At 46.9% G+C, this 21,847-nt stretch overlaps 1 long non-coding RNA gene across 6 annotated transcripts in view; it reads right to left on the bottom strand.

Annotated features, from left to right (window-relative positions):
- The window catches only part of LOC123850993 (uncharacterized), an 84,795-nt gene extending 63,335 nt beyond the window's left edge, over positions 1 to 21,460 (bottom strand). For 2 of the 6 annotated variants that reach the window (XR_010405521.1, XR_010405524.1), the window contains exons 1-3: positions 20,264 to 21,460; positions 19,840 to 19,899; positions 13,254 to 13,453 (exon numbers count right to left, since the gene is read on the bottom strand). This is a non-coding gene — a long non-coding RNA (uncharacterized LOC123850993). The remainder of the gene's footprint in view (positions 1 to 13,253; positions 13,454 to 19,839; positions 19,900 to 20,263) is intronic. The other 4 variants (XR_010405519.1, XR_010405522.1, XR_010405520.1 and 1 more) reach the window with 2 other exon arrangements.
- Between the last annotated feature and the right edge of the window lie 387 nt (positions 21,461 to 21,847).

Here is a 21,847-nt window from a genome sequence, read left to right as displayed (position 1 = left end):
TTAAGTGACACAACTTATTCATCTCATTTAACAATCCTTTAGGTCATTTTTCAAGTGACTGTTTTTGGCAACAATGAAGTTGGCAGGAAGTAAGGAGACATAGGTGTGGAGGGAGAGAGAAGAGGAAAGAGGTAGTTGAGAGAGTGTGGTGTTCGGTAGACAATATTTCTAAGGCTAAAGAAAAATATCTTGACAAATTTACTCACTCTCGTAAGCAAGTTTATCTATTTTGATTCCCCTGGGACAATGTCAGGCCCTCTAAATGCAGGAAAAGTGAAAAGGGGAGGGCAAATGAGTTCTCTTACTTCTGTGGAAACCTTTAGCATTGGCTCCATGGGGAGGTAGATGGCAGCCATTACTGCCGTCGAGCTGAGTGGTTTCCATCCTAAGCTTGGACCTTATTAGCTGCTCATGGCAGCTGACTTTGGTTCACAAGTCAGCTATCCCACCTTGGGGGAGGCGAACCCCTTGAGTGAATGTGTTTCAGAAGAACATTCCGTCAGGGGAGTGGAGACTGATGGATGGTATTAAGGGCCTCTGTGCCAGACGTTTTTATATATGTTATGCCATTTGGTTCCCCCAATAACCCCATGAAGTTATTATTTCTCAGTTACAGCTGCAGCCACAGGCTGAGAGCACCGCGGGTCACCAGCCAGAAAGCAGAGAAGGAAGGATTTGAGCCTGCTTCTCTCTCATTCAAGCCCAGTGCTCCAACCCCCCCATTACTGTGGGCTGGAGGTTAAAAATGAACAAACTGCACAGAGGAGCTAGGGAGGAGGGGGAGGAAACACCAGGATGGGGGATTCTAAGGGGAGTAAAAAAAGAGATCTCAGAGGTTCATCTTGTTTAGATGAAAAATTAGATCTGGACCTCCCATTCATGATCCCACGAGACTAGTCCACATGGAGCGGAGGCTGGTGAATGTGCCGCTCTCCTCCAGAATTCACGTTTTCTAAAAAGAATTTCTCTCTCAGTCCCTCTCTCTCTTTCCCAGCGAGTGACCCTGAAGGAGTCCTCATGATGATATGAGCATGCTGGATGGCTTCGAGAGTCTTAATCCTGGGAGATTTATGACTGTGACTTCACTATGAAAACAACACTATTTTCCTCGACCTGTCAGGGGGCAACAATTAGAAGAAGAATGTGAGGTTTACTTTTGACGAAGCATGTGGCTCATAATAGAGCCTCTATTACCGACGGGGTGAGTTGTGGCTAAAATATGAAGGCCATGGGCTAAAAAGGAAAAGAATAAAGAAAACACAACAGAATTCCTGTTATTCCCCTCCAGAACAAGGAAATAAAGGATAAGCTTTAGGAATAGAATATGATACATTTTTGTATATTTTTTCTGCATTAAGATGCAAGTTACTCTGCACTCGCAAGTTGGTTTTGTATCAGTGCTCGTAGGGTGGATCTATTTTTCCCTGTTGTTACAACAACATCTCAAGAAATGCGTGACAGGTCTTCAGAGAATGCCACCGATTGCTGAGTCACTGCAGATAACTGCACACTAATATGGATTGCACAAGGACTAGCTTTGATCACAATCTGTGCCCATCAGGATAATGGGAGGTCCAGTACACCGGCCAGGTAGGTGTAATGGCTTCAGGCGGTATTAAGGCCCCCACAGTGTGAAGTCAGTGCAAAATAGCAATAGAAAAACTACAGACTGAAAGGTTGATCAGTTTGGAGGCTGTGAAGCTCAGGGTAGTAGCCTCAGCCCAGGAAAGAGATAGACTCAGATAGTCCAAGGTCATGTGATCAGAGCTAGCAGAGAATCTCAGAAAGGGTCCTACAGGAAATGAGAAAAGCTCCATAGGAATTGGTGGGTTTTTTAGGACCTGGTACTATGTGTCCCTTAAGAGCAGAAGCCATGTGTTATACCCCATTCCATTCCCCCAATATCTACTATAGAGCCTCACTCTGGAAAAATGCACATCAAGGGTTGATTGAACATGTGAACTCTTTGGTCAATATTTATACCCCTATGTGGCCAAAAGGAAAAGAAATCCCAATGAGAAAAAGTGGTCTCATGGCCTTTTCAGGTGGCAAAATTGTCCCCAAGCCCATGACCTTTCTATTTCCATGGCTGAAATCAGCATAGCTTTCTCCACCTGGGTTAAGGTCAAGTCTGGTTGGGATGGGGTAGGTGCTCCAGTTTCTAAAACTGGACTGGTATGGTCTAAATTTAGTAACTGACCTCTTTTTCAAGATAGACCTTGACCTTGACCTCTTTTTCAAGATAGAACTTTCTGCTCTAGAGATGGTTAACACTTGCCTAATCTATTCCAATCCATTTTGGAAGCACATCTAAGCCAGCACACGTGATATAGAGTAGAATGGCAGGATCCCTATCTGAGGGTAAAAAAAAAAAAAATGCTTTAATTATTGTGCAGTTTTGCCCTTCTTTTCCCCAAGCTTCTTCAATAATTTACATGCATTTCCATCAGTTCTTATCATGAGTTGTTTTAATTATTTGATTCTATTCATGTCAACTCTTGGTGGATACAAGCAAAGTGTAGTGCTTGGTACATAATAGGATATCCATAAACAGTTGCTGATGATGAATCAAAAAATAATAAATCAATGAGATTATCATATGACCTTGGATAGAAAGCCAGATCATTCCAATTTCAATCAGCTCAGTATATACTCTTCTAGATAAACAGGGTTTTGCAATACTCTTTCCACATTTGTTAAATCTTGGCCTAATGCGTAAATTCAGAATGTCTTGGCATTTTATTATTTTATGGTCATCCCTACTGTGACAGCCAAGCTCCTGACAACTTCCTTCGAGAAAGAAGTTGACATTCAGCTGTGTGAAGTGCAGTTAGCAGGCAGCCTCCATCCCAGTGCCTTTGGATTCAACCCACAGCGTTAGAGCTGATTTCATGCTCTGCTGCAGCCCCTGGGGCCATGAGTGAGCCTTTGGGGGAGGGGCACTACGGCATGGCCATTTCTGTCCAATGTGGGACTCCTCTAATGGACAATCTTTGTTCTAGCGTTTCTATTGAGTTTGCCTGAGGTTTTCCTTACCCAATTTTACTCCGCCCCCCCTTTCATTTCAGATAATCACCAGCTGAAGACCTTCCCTGCCCAATGCCCCCTTTACCTTTCACAGGCTTATCTCCCAGTAAACGCCTTACCTGCCATCTCTTAGCTCGGAGTCCGCTTCCCGGAGGATCTAAACTGACCCCCCTACACAATACCTCATCAGATTTGTTTTCGTCCTTAAATATGATGGGGAGATTTTATTAACTTGAATGTTTAGTGTCTCCCCACCACAACTGCAGCCTTGTGGAAATGCGTCCCAAAGAAAACCGCTTATCATGACAACAAAGCCTATTCCAGATTGTGTTTTCGGGCCTCATGTTCATGCAAAAATGTCATCTCATGGGGGTGGCTCAAGGAGAGAATGGGGCATTCTAAGTCAGTGCCCCCCACACTAGCTGTTCTGCAAGCCTTCCCAAGCTTGGGTCATAGCCCAGAGGAAACCTGAGTGCTCCTCTGAGGGTGGGGAAGGGTTCCGAACATGTGGGGAGGTGATAATGAGAGCAATCATGTTTGAGTGAGGTTTATGAGGGCTTTCCGATGGGACCCTTGAGAAGTCTAGTGCTTTTCTTCCACTTGGCATTTTGCATTTTTGGCACAAGATATGTTAAAGCTTGGGATCTCACAAGCTATTTGTTTTGCCAAAGAACCAACTATTGCTTCAAGTCCTATGTTCCCTCATCTCCTATTTGCTTCTGCCTTGCCAGGGAGATTGCTCTCATGTGGCTTCTGGTAGCCCCAGTGGTAGCCAACAGAGACAGGTGGAAGTTGAGTGAAAGATATAGTCAAGAAAATCAAAGGATCTGCATCCTATTATTTATGCACTTGCTGCTTGCAATCTGGCATTCTTGCTGACTCTATTGGAACCCCTCTCCTTATCATGGGGTATACCAGCTAGACAGTAGACACATACTTCTCCCATTATATAATGCCTTAATGCTGGGCACTGAAAATATCAATTCCTTCAGCTGTGACTTTGGGTGCTTAATTACATGGAAAAAAGGAAAACATTAAAATGCATCCATTCAGACATGCTTTAATTTAATGCATCAATAAGGTAGGCTGGTGTACCGTTTCAAGGAGCAGAATGCCTCCTCCAGGGAGCCTTCCCTGACCTCTCCTTGCCTCCAGCCCCTTCAGTTGTTCACCAACCCTTAGTCCCTGTGTAACTTTAGTTGGTTTTATATATTTGTATGCCCTGTCTAGGAGTTGAAAAGAACTGGAGAAGTTCTCATAAAGAGTAGACATATTCTAAGCAGGCATTAGGTTCCAAAGTCAGCATGGAGGGTGAAAGGAGTATTGTTAATATCGCCTTTGGAAGTTCTCATATGACAGGCATTTGGGATGTGGGGCAATAGGTAGACCCATGTCTCTGGTCTCACTCTTATCCCAAGGCACAACAACCTTATACATGGAATGGCAGAGAGAATCATCTATACTACTTAATTTTTAATTTTTATTTTTATCAAGTGTAGTATTTTATCAAATCAAACTATTCTACCAGACTGGTTAAAAAAATTATCAGTACCCCACCTTCACTTTCCCTTCCCTGGAGGCAATGATTTTCCACTTGAATGACTGGCTCTCCACTTGCATTGCTACTTCTTGGTTTTTCATTTTTTAGGCCTTACTGGTTGACTTTCTGCCATAGAAGATAGAGAATTTAGTTCTCTTTCATCCCCTTATCCCCCAACACATATCCTTCCAGTTCCCCCATTCTCCCACTGCAGTCCTATTATAGTTTTGGTGAGATCAATATTCAGTGTTTACATTTTTATGACTATGTAAATAATATTCACAGCTGAGCTATTTGGTAAACTTAGTTTCCTTTCATGAACAACTTTTTATTTTCCATGGAGCTAATAATTATCATATATATGTGTGTGTTTGTGTGTGTGTATATAGATAGATATATCTATAAATATATATAAATATAAATAAATATGTGTATATATATATATATATATATATTTGCCTTTTGTTTGCTTGGTTTTCTATGCACTTATGCTAATGCAACTTCAAATTCTCTACCAGTTGTCCAAATCTCCTGCCAGTCTGCTCAAACACATCACATGGTCAGTGTTAGCTTTGAGAAATATCCTGGAGCCCTCTAACTCGTTTATGGGGTCTGGTTACCCTTCATAACTGAATCACAGCAGTTGTCCTGGGTCATGCTTCCACATCATCCTGGGAATATCATGGCCTCTTTCTTGAGTTGGATCTCCTCTTTCCTGTACCCCATGTCTTCCTCTTCTTTGTCTCAGTCCCCCATTGGGGTAGAATACATCCTACAAAAACTCTCTGAGAAAGGGTGAGGAGGAAATTCATTTTTTTAAATCTTAGATGTCTGAAAATGTCCTCCTTCTATCCTCACCTTTATTGATGGTTTGTCTGCCTGTAGAATTTTCTGGTTGCAAATCTGCTTTCAGAATTATGAAGGAGTGGCTTCACAGTTCTAACTTTCAACATGGCCACTGAAAAGGATGATGTCATTCTGATAACTGTTTCTTTCTGTGTTTTCTCTCTGAAAGCCTGTGGGATCTTAACTTTGTCCCATGTGCTCTGAAATTTCACAATGATTTGCATTGATATGGGTCTATTTTTATTCATTGGGCAGGGCACTTGTTGTGTCCTTTCAATATGGACACTCACATCTTTCAGTTCTGGAAAGTTTGTATATATGTGGTTATGTATTTGTCTGTCTTTCAGTTCTGGAAAAAAATATTTTTTTTTCTTGATTTCCTCCCCTCATTTTGTCTCTTCTTCTCTTCTTTTTTTCTGGGACTCTTACAATTTGCATATTGGACTTCTTCGAGTCATTTTCTACTTTTCTTAAATCTTCTCTCCTATTTCCTATTTTTTTGCTCTATTGGTTGGAAGATTCTTCAACTTTATCTTTTAACACCTCTGCTGAGTTCTTCATTTTTGCTCTCATATTTGTAACTTCTAAGAGCTCCTTTTTTCCTCTGTGAATGTTTCATTTTAATAATGTTTCTTTTTAATCTGTTTCAGGATTGAAATGTCTTATCTCCCTAAAGATATAAAGACAGAGTTAGGAGATACACACACACACACACACACACACACCCATTCTCTTCTTTACAAAGTCTCCACTTCCTCGAAATTGCTTCATTTTTTTAAACTTGTTTTGCTTTCTCTTTCATGTGAGGCTTTCCTCATCTATGTGATGGTCCTTGGTTATCTTTACATGTTTAAGGCTCTAAAAAGCTGGTTGGAAGCTTTAAAACATGAGTGGCCTTGATTGAATGTTAACTTCCTCATAGGGTGATCTGGCTGGAACCCCAATGTCAGTTTCTTGGGGTGCTTCCTCTTGAATTGGTCAGGTTTTTCAGATTAAACATGTCTATTCTTTCGCCTGGAGAGTGAAGATCTGGCTGCCAGTGTCCTGGCAGCTGATTGCTTGAGATTTGGTGGGATAAATTGGGCTCCCTTTCCACTTTCTCACAGCTGTCCGAGGATTCAGCTTGCTCAGGCTTACCGTCATTCCTTTCACCATGTTGCTACCATGGTCTATTTTCCTATTTTTCTACTCTTGTTGGCTTATGCCTTTAAAAAATTTTTAAGATTTTGAGAGGTAGTGAAAATAGATGTATGGATTCAACTGATCATCTTAATCAATTGGAATCCACTATTGTCTTCTCTCATTTTTGGTTAGCCACAACAACAAAAAATTGGATTTGTTTAAGTTATAGGCTCATATGCTTTGTCTCCCCAGGGATTATAGTGATATTTGTTGAGTATCCTCTAGTTGACAGTTATTTTTCTCACTCTCGAACTTACTTGGTTTTCACTATGACCTAGTACGGTAGCTATTCGTCCTCATTTTTAAGTATGAGAAAACTGAAAGGTTTTCTTATCCAGGTTAAGAAAGGTTGAGTCTTATCCAGGCTCCATAGTTGGTAAGGAGCTGAGACAGACTCAAAACCAGATTTCCTGGTCCGAATCTGACTCTTCTTTTATCACCTACATCAGGCTTTTTTGGCAAACACTTTCTGTAGTCAACAGGCAAAGCACCCTCTCTCAGCAGGGGACAGCTATGGTAAGAAGTTCCTCCTGATTAACAGCTGAAACCTGTCTCTTTAACATCTTCCCATGGATCCTGGTTCTGCCACCTTTGGCTACATAGTGGCTTTGGTTTTCCTTCCCCATGGGAGGCCTTTCACTATGTGTATTCAGCTGTCATGGGGTATAGGTGAAGGGCAATGGGGCTGTAAAAGTTAAGGAACTCTGAAGATAAGAGGAGTGCTGAAGTTGTCCTTGGTCATGGCCGGGAGGTGTGAGTGAGCTCCCAGAATCCTCCAAGAAAGACGGTAGTAACTGATGAGAGGTGGGCAGATCCCAGCAGTGAGGAGGGCAGAGAGGTCGTGGTGCATCTGAGTGGCAGGAAGCTCAAAGGAGGAGCTCTTGCCTATGGGTGGAGAAGCTGCCCCTGCCTCCTGGCCTCAGCATTAGGTCATAAAAAATTCATGTGTCAGATAAGACACAGATGTGGAGGAAACAGTGGGTATATAGGCTGAAGATGGGGAAGAGTTCAGTATAAGGGAATAAGGTTCAAATAAGGTGAAGTGAAAAAGAATTGAGAAGAGAGTTGGTGAAAGGCAGAGTTGGGGAAAAGTAAGCTCAGGACAATTCCAGGGTGTATGTGTGATCTTGAGTCAATGAAAAAACATGCAATTCCTCCACCCCTGGCCCCAGGCAGTTGAAGACAACACCAAGGCAGCCCGAGCCTTGCTACTGTCTCTCCCTTCTTCCAGTGGAAGCGTAGACTGTGGGGGAAGCCTGTGTCCTCACCTGTGGCATGCCCAGGCTTGCCACCTGGCCCACAGGGTTCTTTCTTGTCCATCACTACCAAAGGCACTGGATAGAGCATTTGGTCTGAAGCCAAAGCAAATAGCAGCTGAGAGACACACAACAGTTGGTGTCTGGCTCAGATGGCTCTGGCGCCTTCCTAGACCACCCCCCTTCCTCTGAAGAAGTCTGCCCAGCTCGATGAAAACTACAACTGACATGTGTGCAGTGCTTTGGGATTTCACAGGCACCTCCACATATGGGGTCTCATTTTATCCTCCCAAATGTGCTGGTGGTAAGTTTCATGATTCCCATTGTACAGATGAAGGAACGTCCAGCTCCCTCCCTTATAACCAAGTGACACTGAGTAAGTCATTAACTCTCTCTGAACCCCAGCTTTCTTAGTAATAAAATGTGAATAAAACTTATGCAAAAGTTGTTTTGAGTGTTAGATAGGATGACGTATGTACAGGGCTCATACAGAGCCGGGATCCCATAAATGATCATTCTATATTCCCACTTAAATGATTTACCTCAGTTCACTCAGCCAGAGAAAGGCAGAGCTGGGGTCCCCATCTGTCCTTGCCACTAAGGGGCAGGCCATTCCTAAAGGGTGAGAGGAATCATTTATAAAGACAGCTTTAGTGACTGTGGTAGATTCTAAGGATGGCCTCCATCCCTAGGTGCATGCTTCTTTGCAATGTGAACTTCTCCCTTCCAATAAAAGGTGGACCCTATTTGCCCTCCCCCTTGAAGCTGGGCTGGCTGTGTGACTTGTTTTGATCAACAGTATGTGGCAGAAGTGACCTTAGACCTTGAGTGCCTGTTCTCCCCTTCTTGGTGCTCTGTGATTCCCATGTAAGGAAGCCCAGGCTGGTCTCCTTGAAGATGAGCAACCACATGGAGAGAGAACTCCAATCATTCCGGTGACTCAAGCCATCACCACAGAAGCACCAGATGTGGGACTGGACAGCTGGACCAGGCAGCCCCTGAGTTGTCATTTCTTTGCTCCCCAACCCCTCACTTGCAGCTCACTACAGCACACATGACCCCAGTGAGACCAGCAGAAGAACTGCCTGATTAAGCCTGGCCCAATTACAGACTTTTTTTTATTTTAAAGATTTTATTTATTTATTTGACAGAGAGAGACACAGCGAGAGAGGGAACACAAGCAGGGGGAATGGGAGAGGGAGAAGCAGGCTTCCTGCTGAGCAGGGAGCCCGATGCAGGGCTTGATCCCAGGACCCTGGGATCACGATCTGGGCCGAAGGCAAACACTTAACCAACTGAGCCACCCAGGTGCCCCAATTACAGACTTCTAAACAAATATATGATTTTTGTTTTAAGCTACTAAATTTGGAGATAGATTGTTGTGCAGAAATAGATAACTGAGTCCTTAAATAAGACACTAGGAAAGTGTCTATAAAATTGCATAGATACTGAAGTCAGGTACAAAAGGTACTCTTAACATCATCTTTCTCATTTAAATTACTTTTGATCCTCCACCATTTTGTAGTCCTTTTGACTAAAGTTGGAACTATGAACCTGATGAATTCACGAAGACCTACTCTTCTGGTACATGTAATTCTTTAAATAAATGGACATGGTATGATCTTATATCTGGGGCTCAGGCTCAGAGTCTCACTGGTTCCCACCTCATCTTTCTAACCAATCAAGGACCAAACCATATATGCCTAATAGAGGGTCTTGGGAATATTCCCAATGTCAAGTTGGGAGTCTGCAGTAAAGCTTGGGACCAAAACTATGCATCTTGACCCCCTCCAGTCCGTTTGGCCACATGGTGAGAGCATGCTTGCCTCTTCATCATCCAATCAGCATCTCAGAAACCTCTTAATTGTTCTGGAGCAAATATTGCTTAGAAAAGGGCATGCAGACACAGGGAGGATGAAAACAAGGTATTTCAGGATAGGCTTAACTGAGGACTCCAGCCCTGACCCTGCCTGGATCAACTTGAACGTTTCAAAGGAACTTTGTTCTGAAGGGTTTGAGATGATTCCAGAACAACTTCACAACTAACGCGAAACATCCAAAGCAAGCTGTTCTCTGAGCAAGAGCCATGGTGTTCTTTTCAGGTCATGTGGCAGCTCCTGGCCTGAATTTGCCCAAGAACAAGTGGGAAGACTGAAGTGACTTCATGCAGCGGAGAGCAGACCACATTCTCCCTGCAAGCCAAAAAAGAGGCTGGCTTCAGAGAAATTAATCTGCGGGCCAATGGGAACAATGCTAGTAAAACATTCACCTGCTCATCAGCTCATCAGCTCATCTTTAAGTAAAGTGAGATGGATAATGTGAGTCACAAGCCACCTGCGAGGTCTACTTTGCAACCTGGGCAGGTGGCTGTGTAGATTCTAAGGTCCCTCCCTCCCCTTTCTTAAGCTGAGTCCTGGTGGCCCTGTCCCTAATGTACTTGGATCTATTTCCCTCCATCTCTCTCATACTCCTTCTTGTTCTCTTGGCCAACAGCAGCAGTAAGGCAGAGGAGTCAGGAACAGCTGAAATGAGTTTGGTTTCTGAGCTCTGCTTTCTCTGCACACTCCCAATGTCCGTGGAGAGCAGGCAGGAGACAGGCAGGGGTGGCAGGCTGGGGACCTCTGCTGCTTAATGCTGGGTGCCCAGAGCTGTGGTATGCAGCCCGCTTGTCCAGCCCACAGGTGGTCAATAGCATTTATGGAGGCCCCGAGGGGGCTCTGGAGGAAAGCACAGACCGCTCGAAAGGACACTAGGGATGAGGAAATGTGGCTCCAGTGCTGACCTGCTGCCTGAATTTACGTGGATTAGTAAATGAACTTTTTGGGCACACTTTACAATATGCTTTCAAAAGTACTTTTGATTAATGATGTGACATGTGTGATATACGATGTATTATTCCTATTTAAGAGATGGAGAAGCTGAGGATCAGAGAAGCAAAGCCATTTGCCCAAGGACACATGGCAAATGGAACCAGAATCCAGTGCCTCCAACCCCTCTGCTTCTCCCACCACTCTGCCACTCCTTGGATATTAACTTCTCTGAGCCCAACCTCCATCACTATTGAAATAATGACAATTTTACCGGGCATTTTCTCTGCGTGAGGTAAGCATGTTACCCATGTTAGCTCATTTAATCCTTAAAAATAACCTATGGGCAGAAACTATTTTTATCCCTGTTTTAGAGATGAGAGAGTTGGGGCTTACAGAGATCAGCAACGTGCCCAGCCAAAGCCCAAGTTCTTAGCCACCTCGCCATATACGTTCCCATTGGTGCTTGGAATGATTTTCCCCACCCACTTACCTCACCAGGCAATACTGATGACAAAATTAGATGATGGATGTGAAAACACTTTTTGAAAGATAAACATACGAGGCACAAATATAAGGAAAAAGAAGAAATCTCTACTTCTGTGGATCTTATACCATAACAAAGCCCAAACTCACTTCCAACAACCTGACATAACAAGTCCTCACTGACATAAAGCAGCAGACGCAGTTCCAGAAAGGAGTTGCAAGGGGAGGGTGATGGAGGTCAGAAGCCCCAGTCCTGGAGGTGACTTCAAAGAGGGGAGTTTTGCTTAGGTTCCTGGCAATAAGGCAGGGCACCGAACATAAGAGATAAGAAGGATTCCAAGCAGAAACGTTGGCCACCAGGCTGCCCTGTCCAGGGCAAGGTAGGCAGGAGTCCAGGCAGGGACGGAGATTCTAACAGAAGTGAGTGGCAGCATGCTTGAGGCCATAGTGATGAGTATGTGTGCGTGTGTGTGTGAGCGTGTGAGCGTGTGAGCATGCATATGTGAGAACATGCATTCCTGTGTGTGGGTGTGTGTGTGACAGGCAGGGCCACTCATCCCTACCCTCTGCAGTGTTATGCGCAATAGCTTTCCCCATTATCTCAAACACAAACCAAAACTCATCCTCCACTGAGCCCTTCTTGCTGCCACAATCCTTGATCCCCCACGGAATCAAAATACACTCTCTGATCTTGGCACAGACTCTTGCTCTCACTTGTGGGCCTTTGCTATGGACTTTTATGTCTCTGTTTATTTTGTGTGTTTCTTGAGTGGCTCATGCCTTTAAAGGAAATGCACCAGCCTTGGCCTGTCATTATGGCCCTTTGCTGGCCGCGGGCTCTGCTCTCCCTGTTCCTGGGATGGCTGAGCCTGGGCTTTTAATTTGCTGTGACAGGAGATAATTGTTGCTTGAGTTTCCACCTCTGAAAATAAACCAGGGTGGTACTTCCCGGCTGGGAATCCACAGAGGCAAGCTCATCCCTGGGGCCTACGCCAAGAGAGGCTTAGCCAGGGCTAGAGTGGCTGGTCTCAGTGTCCTTCACCCCCTTTCCTTTTCTGGATTTCCAAACATACAATTAGTGTTTTCTTTAAGATCTCAGGATGGCAAAGTTAAGAAAGTGCAGGGAGATTTTCTGATAATGTGTGCAAGAATTCTAGAGGTGGGATTCTGCGAGATTTCAGACTCTGAGGATACTAAACCCTCCACTCTGGCCTAATCCCCAGTTACAGCTGCAATCAAGTTCAAGCACATCATAGCCTGCCCACCAGGGCTACACTCCATGCCTTTTTCTTCTTTTTAAAATATGACATCATGCATAGACATAGCTGGGCCAAGTCCCACCAATCAAAGCAGTCTGAATTATAAGTCGGGTCATGGGCTTTGGATAAAAGGCAAGACCCTTCTTATCTATAACGTGAGGTATCTGGAGATGACCTGCTAAGGTTACCTTTGGCACAAGGAACCATTTCTCTTGGACTCTACTCACGGGCTTGTCTCACCAGAGCTGAACTGAGCACAAGGTATTACGAGGCCTGCATGGATCATACAAGTTCGGATGATATAAAGATGTCTGAGAGGCTCCCTGCTCAGCAGGGAGTCTGCTTCTCCCTCTCCCGCTCCCCCCTCTTGTGCTCTTTCTCTCTCTCACTCTCTCTCTCAAATAAATAAATAAATAAATAAATCTTTAAAAAAAAAAAGATGTCTGAGAGTCGTAGTACATTTTAGCTATGTCTTAGGACAAAGATAACACAGAAGGAGAACTCAGAGGTAGGGAAGCTCATGGTGGTAGAGAAAAATGTATCCATGAGGATACTGGCCCATATGTTCTGGAGCCCGCAGAAGGTTCCTCCCGGGCTTCAGGTCTCTCTGTTCAAATCCTGTCCCTCTACTCATTAGCTGTCTGACCTTGGCAAAGTTCCTTAACCTCTCTTAGTTTCCCTGTCCATCACATGGAGAAGATAAGAGACCTGCCTCCCTGAGCTGTCATGAGGTTTAAGATAGATAGTATAAGTATGGTGGTATTTGTGCAGCTCACTAAAAAGTCTTACCTTCCTCCTTTTAGGCACATGGTGAGACTGCATTTCCCTAGCCCCTTGAAGTTGGACTTACCCGTGTGACTTGCTTTGGCTGGTGAAATGAGAGTAGAAGGACTCTGTGTTGCTCTGTGCAGAAGCATTTAATAGCCAGTATAAGACACTGTCGTGAGCCCCCTGCCATGGCAACGAGCAAGGCAATAGATGGAGTAGGTAGAAGTTCTTTTATTCCAGGTTGACATGTGAAGAAATGTGGAACGGAGCCCCCTCGCCAACCTGCAGTAGACATTTAATGAGATCAAGAAGTAAACTTATTATTAGCTACTAAGACTTTGGTGGTCTTTGTTATTACAGCATAAACTGGCCTACCCTGACTTTAATAATATACATGAAGTGACTCGCATAGCCCCTAGAACATAGGAATCTAATAGTAAATGATAGTTCCTATGTTGATTCTATGACGAAGGTCAGGACCACTATTGTTTGAAGCAACCACACAGAATCCAGCATTGTTCTGAGCAAACATTTGTACACTCTTTTATAGTGCCGCTGGAGGAATTCAAAGTCATTGAAAGTTACCAGAACCCAGGAAAGCACGGTGTCAAGGAAAAATGAAACTCTTTCTGGCAACTGGAAAGGGAAGACCACTATCTGCCCAAAGTGTAGAGTTGTCGTGATGTACTTCAGTTTCACCAACCAGAAAGTAAGTAGTGAATGACTAGTTCCTGTCCCCACTCTCAGGAAAGTTATTTCTGGGGCATAAGCCTAATGTACTCTTTGCTCAGAGTAACAGGTAACAGATGCTAGGTACTTGATTCCAATATTTGGCATTGATTACTTAATGTAGACACCAAGATCTTTGTTCATGCCAATACATGTCATAGAAATATTTTCCTCTTAAACTCAGTAAATTATAAAAGTATGAGAATCTCAGTTACATTAGAGTAAAGGAAGCCACAGTTAAAGAAGCTCGTCATTCTATCCCAGGGAGTCTCTAGTGACAAAAGAGTTTATTACAAGTGTGGAAGAGGCAATGCAGGCAGGAGTTAAAAGCATGACCTTGGATGCCCATGAGATGTAGGTTCACATCCCCGTCCCTTCACTTACCCTAAGATAGTGTGTGCTCAAGAACCTAGAACTGTTTCTCGGATACGTAAACGGTAGTCATACACGATGGGTTGGTTGATAATTTTTTATAGTTCTATTATTGCTTTAGTCACTTATTCATTCAAAAAATATTTGCTTCAATCTTTTTCCCGTGCCACAACCCCATTTGATTTTCCCAGCAACATTAGGGGATCAGTAATACTGTTCTCATTTTATAAGTAATTAAATTGAGGCACAGAGACAGTAAGAATCTCAAGACCACATAGCTAGTTAAGTGGTAGAGTTAGGCTCTAAGCCCAGATGTGAAACAGAGAAGTCCCACGAAGTCACAGTCTACAGAAAGGGGCACTTGGGGGTAAATTCCAAAAGCCACACACCTCCTAGAGAGAAAGAAGAGGATCTTTTAATACCGCCCAGCCCACTCTGAAGCCCAGTGAGCATGAACTTGATGGGGTATTTAATATAGAAAGGTATGCTGACAAAGAGTGTGAGTCATCTCCTGAGCATAAATACCATCTGTGTAGGGAATGTGTGGTTAAATAGGGGAAATATGTCTCATTAAAAAGTATCCAACTCCCCTGGAAGCCATGCAGACCCAACATGGCAGCTGAGGACCGGCGCTCCTTGCTCTGTGGCCCAGTGGGTCCCCAGAAGGAGCATGTCGACTTGGGGCTCTAAACCAATCTTTCAACATGAGTCTAAAGCTTTTCCAGTAATGTAAAAACTCCCTTGGGCCTCTTACCTTCTCACACCTTCATTACATAATAAAGTGACTCTAGGGGCACCTGGGTGGCTCATTCGGTCAAGCGTCTGCCCTTGGCTTGGGTTGTGATTCCAGGGGCCTGGGACCGAGCCCCACATTGGGATCCCCCCGCTCGGCGGGGAGCCTGCTTCTCCCTCTCCCTCTGCCTGCAGCTCCCCCTGCTTGTGCTCTCTCTCCCTGTCAAATAAATAAATAAAATCTTAAAAATAAAATAAAATAAAATAAAATAAAGTGGTTCTACCTCAGAAAAATCGTGGTTAGGAGGGGATTTTTAAGAAACCGGTCAATTCACAATGCACATAAAGAGCACATAAAGATCGCCAGCATTCCCTGGACCCGTAAAGGGCCAGGGTGTTTCATGAATTCGTTTTATGAATTTCCTTGGTAAGTTCAGGCTTCAAGTTTCGCTAGTTGCTGTCAAGCTGGAGAATTAGGTGCATGCATTTCATGGCCTTTCATTCGCTGGTCCAACCAGTATTGCTTGAGCACCCCCGAAACACGAGTATGGTTAGGTTCTGTGAGGGAGGCAAAGATGAATCTCCTGCCCTGGGAGAGCTTGCCGTCTGGGAGGGGAGAGAAGGACCCCCAAGGGAGGTTCTAGAAAGGGAGGGCCTATCACAAAGTACTAGCTGTCCAGAAGTGAGAGGGGCTCTGGGGTGGAAGAAGACCACAGCCTTTGCGTCAGGTCTTAACAAAGTACCCATTTCACGGGTGAGCCAGTGTTCTCAGGCATCCCCAGTTTGATGTTATCAGTGAGGCATGTTAACATGAACACCTACATTGCAGCACCTCTTGGCCCTTGCCTGCATGCCTACCGGACCCTGCACTGCTGTCAGAGCCTCCCCTGGGCACTCGCCTAGGAGCCCTGTGCTCATCCCCGGGGAGGGAGGGAGCTGGAGCCCTGTGACACAACCTTCTACTCTCATTTCATCGGCCAAAGCAAGTCACATGGGTAAGTCCAACTTTAAGGGGCTAGGGAAATGCAGTCTCACCATGTGCCTAAAAGGAGGAAGGTAAGACTTTTTAGTGAGCTGCACAAATACCACCATACTTATACTATCTATCTTAAACCTCATGACAGCTCAGGGAGGCAGGTCTCTTATCTTCTCCATGTGATGGACAGGGAAACTAAGAGAGGTTAAGGAACTTTGCCAAGGTCAGACAGCTAATGAGTAGAGGGACAGGATTTGAACAGAGAGACCTGAAGCCCGGGAGGAACCTTCTGCGGGCTCCAGAACATATGGGCCAGTATCCTCATGGATACATTTTTCTCTACCACCATGAGCTTCCCTACCTCTGAGTTCTCCTTCTGTGTTATCTTTGTCCTAAGACATAGCTAAAATGTACAACTCTCAGACATCTTTATATCATCTGAACTTGTATGATCCATGCAGTCCTCGTAATACCTTGTGCTCAGTTCAGCTCTGGTGAGACAAGCCCACCCCTGGGCTGTGGGACCTCCCAGGTCCTGTCAGATGCTGCCTCTGTTTCAGCACGGAAGTGTGAAGATTGCCCTGCTCCCCCAGATTTCACAAGATGCCTCAGCAGTGGAGCCCCTCAGCCTGACTCACCCAGTCTTGGGCTCAGCCTGTGGTGCCTGAGGGGAGAGAAGACCCAAGACTAGGCCCCTGACTCTGCCTGTGTCCTGACTTAACCCCACCCACCTGAGCCCAGACGCTTCCTTCACCCAAAGCCAAGGGCCCGTGCACATCAATTCCTTCAAATAAAGCCTGGGACTGGGGAAGTGACCTCCCCTCCAGTGGCTCTGTAATTCATCGCCAAACCAGGGGAGGTTGGAGAGAAGCGAATGTAAACTGGATGGGACAGTCGGCGTGGCCCAGGACTGTCTCAGGGGAACTGGGACTGTCGTTGGGAACTGTGGCCGCTCTTGCTCCCCATCGCAAGGCAGCTGTGCCCGCTACCCGCCCCCCAACTCTGCGGACTCAGTGTTTTCCTGGTACTGCATTTACATTTGCTGGCCCAAAGCGGCAAAATAACACCATGACCAAATTTCAACTGTCTGCCTAGAAATATAAGACAATTACCCAGGGATATGAAGGGCGGATTGGTGTAGAGGTTTGAATTTCCACCACATGGACTCAACCACCACGGAAGCCGGCGGCCCCAGTTTAGGAGCGAGCTGTCTGCAGCCCGGCTGATGGCATTTTTGGGGGCCGAAGAAGGAACTCCTCTCAGACCAGGGCGTGGTTATCCTCATTTGTACTGAGAGGCTGCGGCCCATTGAAGGGCTCTTAAGACCAGAGTCATCGGTTGCCCGCTGACACCTTGACAAGCCCTCCCCCTGGATTGAAGAGCACAGGGTGTGTAGACGTTTGCCTTGAGGCCGGTCCAGCAATCTTCCCCTACAGCTGGGTTTTCTCTGAGGAGACAGCTGGTTAAAGCTCAGCCCAACACTTACTGACTTTTCTGTGCTTCTGTCTCCGGGGAAATTGCAGTCACCAGCTTGAATGGACGAATCAAGACCTATGGCTCGCTGTCTGCACTAATCGCCACTTCACCAGAGATCAAAGCCGCGAGGCCGTGGAGACAGGCTTTCGGCGGCTTTTCCTGCATCCTGTCCTGATCAGAAGGCTATAGCACCTGAATGTCATGATCAGCTCAGGGACTCTTCACTTCAGCTATTTGGTACCAGCCTGTGGTGTATTCTATGATTTCACGGTTTGAGTCTAGGCTTAATCTGCCTTGCAAACAACCTTGTGATTAAAAAAAAAAAAAAAAGCCTTCTCCATGTGAATCTATGAAATGGAAGGAGGGGATACTTGGGAAATCCAAAAGGCCCCCATCTAGTCCCGGGGATAGACAAGCACATGGTGAGGAGGAAGCGCTGGGCCCGCCGGGTGAAATGCAGCCCTGCACAGTGGGAATGACTGGGATCCTTTGGCACCAGCTCTCAGGAGAGGTGTCCCTGGGCCATGCGCCCCTGTCCCTGGCCTCACCCTCCTAGCTGTGAGAAGGGCACCCATGGGATGCCCCCAGACAGAGGAACCTGTAGGGCAAGGCCCAAATATCAGGGCTCCCGTGATCTCCCGGCTGATATCCTGAGAATGAACTACAACCACTGTCGAAGCATTTGGATCTTTCTATGCTGCCCCCGTGGGGGAGAAATGTCTATTTTGCACCTGTACCTGCCCTTCATGTTCAGGTGAACTGGGCACAAGGGCAGGGCTGAGCTGGGGGTGGGGTTGGGGGGGTGGAGGGGGTGGGGAGGGGGGAGGCAGAAGCTCCTCAGAGGAGGGTTGCAGACCAGCTTTTCTGGACACTATGACCATAGCCCCCTAGGAGCCCCACGGTATCAGCTTTCTCTCCATACACTACCACTTGCCTGAGGGCTTCCTGGATACTACCCAAACTCTGGTGCCAGGCACTGCCTGCCTCACCCTTGCTCTGCCACATGATCTCCCAGGGCCTGACCTGGCCTGCCTGGTCTCCTCTCGCTAGTACCTTCCCCATAGTGTGTACGTGGCACTTGGACCAGCAGGTCACCAGGTGGGTTCCAGAGGCCCCTAGTAGCAGCTCAATAAATATTGGGTGGATAGAGGGATGGATGAGTAAGTGAGTGGTAGAATTCCGGCTCCACTTCCTCCCAAGTCAGACTGGGAGGGTGAGGGGAGTGGTTTGAGCTGCCCACCACCCACTCCAGTCTGAAGACTGGGAAGAGAGACTTAGAACCAAGGGAGCAAGAGGAGGCTCCTTGCTCGGGATGCTTTCCCCAGTGCTGCTGCCATAGGGTCAGGGCATTCCTCTCTTGTCAGGATGCGGGAGGAAGAGGCGTCTTCTCTCAAGCCCTGGCTAAGTGCAGACAATCTCAGCATTTCTCCTTTTGGAGCCTGGATAGTGTCAAGGACACAAAGAACACAAGTGATGAGTGTTTCCCTGACTCTCAGAGCTCCCTCATTGGTTGTCTGTGCTGGGATGATGCCCCTGACTACATGATCCCTACAACTGTCACTCGGTTCTGAAGAAGAGGAGTTTCCACACACCCAGACTCCATCCAGGGCACTAACCTGTTGCACTCATGACATCACAAAATAAGGTTACTAGTGCTCCAGCCTCCTGACAGTAAGCCTGCTCAGTTCGCCTTAAAGACAGAACTTCTTGGAAGCTGGGTGTGGAGGGGGATGTGTTAAACCAGGTGTCTTCTGAATCCTCCAGAAAATATGATAGCCAGACTCACCATGCGGAGTCTGGTAAGTGCCAGAGATGGAAAGGGGGGTTGGTTGGGTGGTGTTACGGTCAGTTACGAAACTACAATACAGGGGCGCCAGGGTGGCTCAGTCGGTAAGGCGTCCATCTCTTGGTTTCGGCTCAGCTCATGATCTCAGGGTTGTGGGATCAACCCGGTGTCGGCATGCTCCTCGCTCAGGAGGGAGTCTGCTTCTCTGTCTCTCTCCCTCTCTCTCTTTTTCTCGCTCCCTCTCCCTCTGCCCCTCCCCCACTAGCTCTCTCTCTCTCTAAAATAAATAAATCTTAAAGAAAAATCTTCCAATACAGCCCGTGTGTCCCTGACTTTTCTAAAAGTTAATTCATAAGACCGACAGTCCAGAAGAATGTCTGACAATGGCAGGGGCTCAGTAAATAGTTGTTGATGGACTGGGACTGCATTGTCCCCAGCTTCCCGGGCGCCTAGTGGTGCAGAACCTTCTTCCCAGAGGCCGAGGCGGATCCCAGCCACGGCTCTGACCCACCCCGGGCGTGAGGCACAGGTGGCCTCTCCGCTTCAGACATCCATACCCCACACTGGCCGGAAGAGAAGCTCTGAATGGTCACTTACCTGTGTTTTACCATTAAAAAGAGCAAACTCTGGATAAGAGCTCAGAAGGTACTTCCTTCCCTGTGGAAAAATGGGCTCTGCATCAGGAAGCAAGCTCCTTCTTTGCCCAGAAGATTCGTAGTCAAATGCTTCTGGGGGAGATGATACTACTCCCATGGTCAGAAACGCCTCCGGCCTCCCTCGGGGCTTCACTGCGATCGGGAGGGACGGCTCCGGGCAGCCCGGTCGGCCCCCTGAGCAGCCCGAGGGGCCCTGGGCAGTCGGCGCATGCGCGCCGGGCACAGGCCGCCATGACAGGTGAGGGGGGTCCGAAGGGGAGGCAAAAGGGGACGACTTTGTGGAGGCTCGGGCTCGCCAGAAACCCGCACCTCGACCCCAGCCTAGTACTGGGCGTGACCCACAGGGCAGCTTCAGGGCATCTCACCAGTGTCCTCCAGCGGGGCTGTTTGTCCCACGCGGGCATTTCCGGCACGCCTCCGCCCCCGACCGCATCTCGGGGGGCCGCCGGGCGCCCGCGGAGCGACGCGGGACGGCGAGTCGGCAAGCTGGCATCCTTAAGGAGGAGGTGTTCGCGAGCGCCCGGGGCTCAGCATTCCCTCCCCGTCGCCTTATCCAAACTCCAAGATCCACCTTTCCTAAGAAGGGGCTTCGCCAGAACAGCTCAGCCTGAGCTCCTTTTGCCGTCCCTGCCATGTGGGCAGCCCCTGGGTGACAGCACTCACCGTCGCTTCACGGGTGGGGGCACCGTACTGGTTGCATGAAGGTCACCAAGGGAGTTTGTTACAAATCCAGATTCCTAGGCCCCACCCAAGGCGTTTCCTGTGGTGGCGGTGGGGCAAGGGGAACAGCAACTCGTATTCAGGCTCAATCTCAGGTGCTTCTAGGACGCTAGGGCTGGGAATCACTAACAGTTAGAGCATAACAACTTTAAAAGTGTGTTCAAACATCCCTGCCTCTGTTAGGACCCGTGGAAAAGTCAATTTGACCCCCACCCCGAGACTGTTTTGCTCCCTGACAGCTTTAGAAGAAGCAGTTCTCTCTTTTCCTAAAACAAGGCTGTTCCCTGGCTTCTTTATACGCCCTGGACCAGCCGGAATCTGTACGGGGCTCCAATGCAATGTGGCCAACAAACCGCCTTCCTAAGCATTCCACACTCCCACGGATGCAGCTCCCAGCACGTTCCCAAACCACTGGAAATGAGTGAGGAGTTTTCCTTCAGGGCTCACCGGATCCCAGAAGCTTCTAGAAGGGGTTTTCCTGGGCTAGCAAGCACTGATGGCTCAGGAAGAGGTCAGACTTGATGCAGATTGCAGAATAAACTGCTGGAAGTGGCTAAATTCTCCAGATCATGTGAGGGACAGACGTGTGTCTTAAAAAAAAAAAAAGAACAAATCAGAGTGAAGCCAGAGCGTATGTTGCTAACAACAAGACTGAATTAAGTTCTTGGATTCTGCTTGTTGCCAGTGCTGAGGCAGGAAATAATTCATTTTCCTTTAACTAATCTTCTGTTTACATTATTTCGTTTGCGCCACAGGACCGGCTCACAGAAGGCCTGTTTCTTTGTTTTGTTTTGCTTTGTTTTTTAGTCCTCGGTCAGTAGGATTTGGTCCCATTGCTCCTCCGCCCAGGGAGCCCTCTGGTGAAAGCCATTGCTGGTACAACACAGGCACCAGGAATGAGGGAGGAAGACAGCAAGGCCAGCCGCAGGCCTGGTCCTGCAGTTGGGATAGCACCTGCCCTTTCACCAACACTGTCCCTGCCCACTGCCAGCTGGAGCCCGTAGGACTGACCTGGGGGTTGGGGGTGGAGGGAGGGAAAGGAGGAGCCCTGTCTGCCCTTGTCACATTTGTACACCCTGTTCTTGGCAAGGGGTTAATGAATATTGACTACAAGAACGATAGGGTGAGGAAACAACAGATGATTGCCAAAGGGGGCTGGGCACACTTCTCTATCTCAGTCTCTTCACGCACTTATACATACAGTGCAGTGGGGTGGGGGGACGAGGGAG

Source organism: Mirounga angustirostris, unplaced genomic scaffold (genome assembly GCF_029215605.1).
Source record: "Mirounga angustirostris isolate CCGP_5_RB_7025 unplaced genomic scaffold, mMirAng1.0.hap1 SCAF_10, whole genome shotgun sequence".
Taxonomy (NCBI): domain Eukaryota; kingdom Metazoa; phylum Chordata; class Mammalia; order Carnivora; family Phocidae; genus Mirounga; species Mirounga angustirostris.
This window is presented reverse-complemented; position numbering and strand designations above follow the sequence as displayed.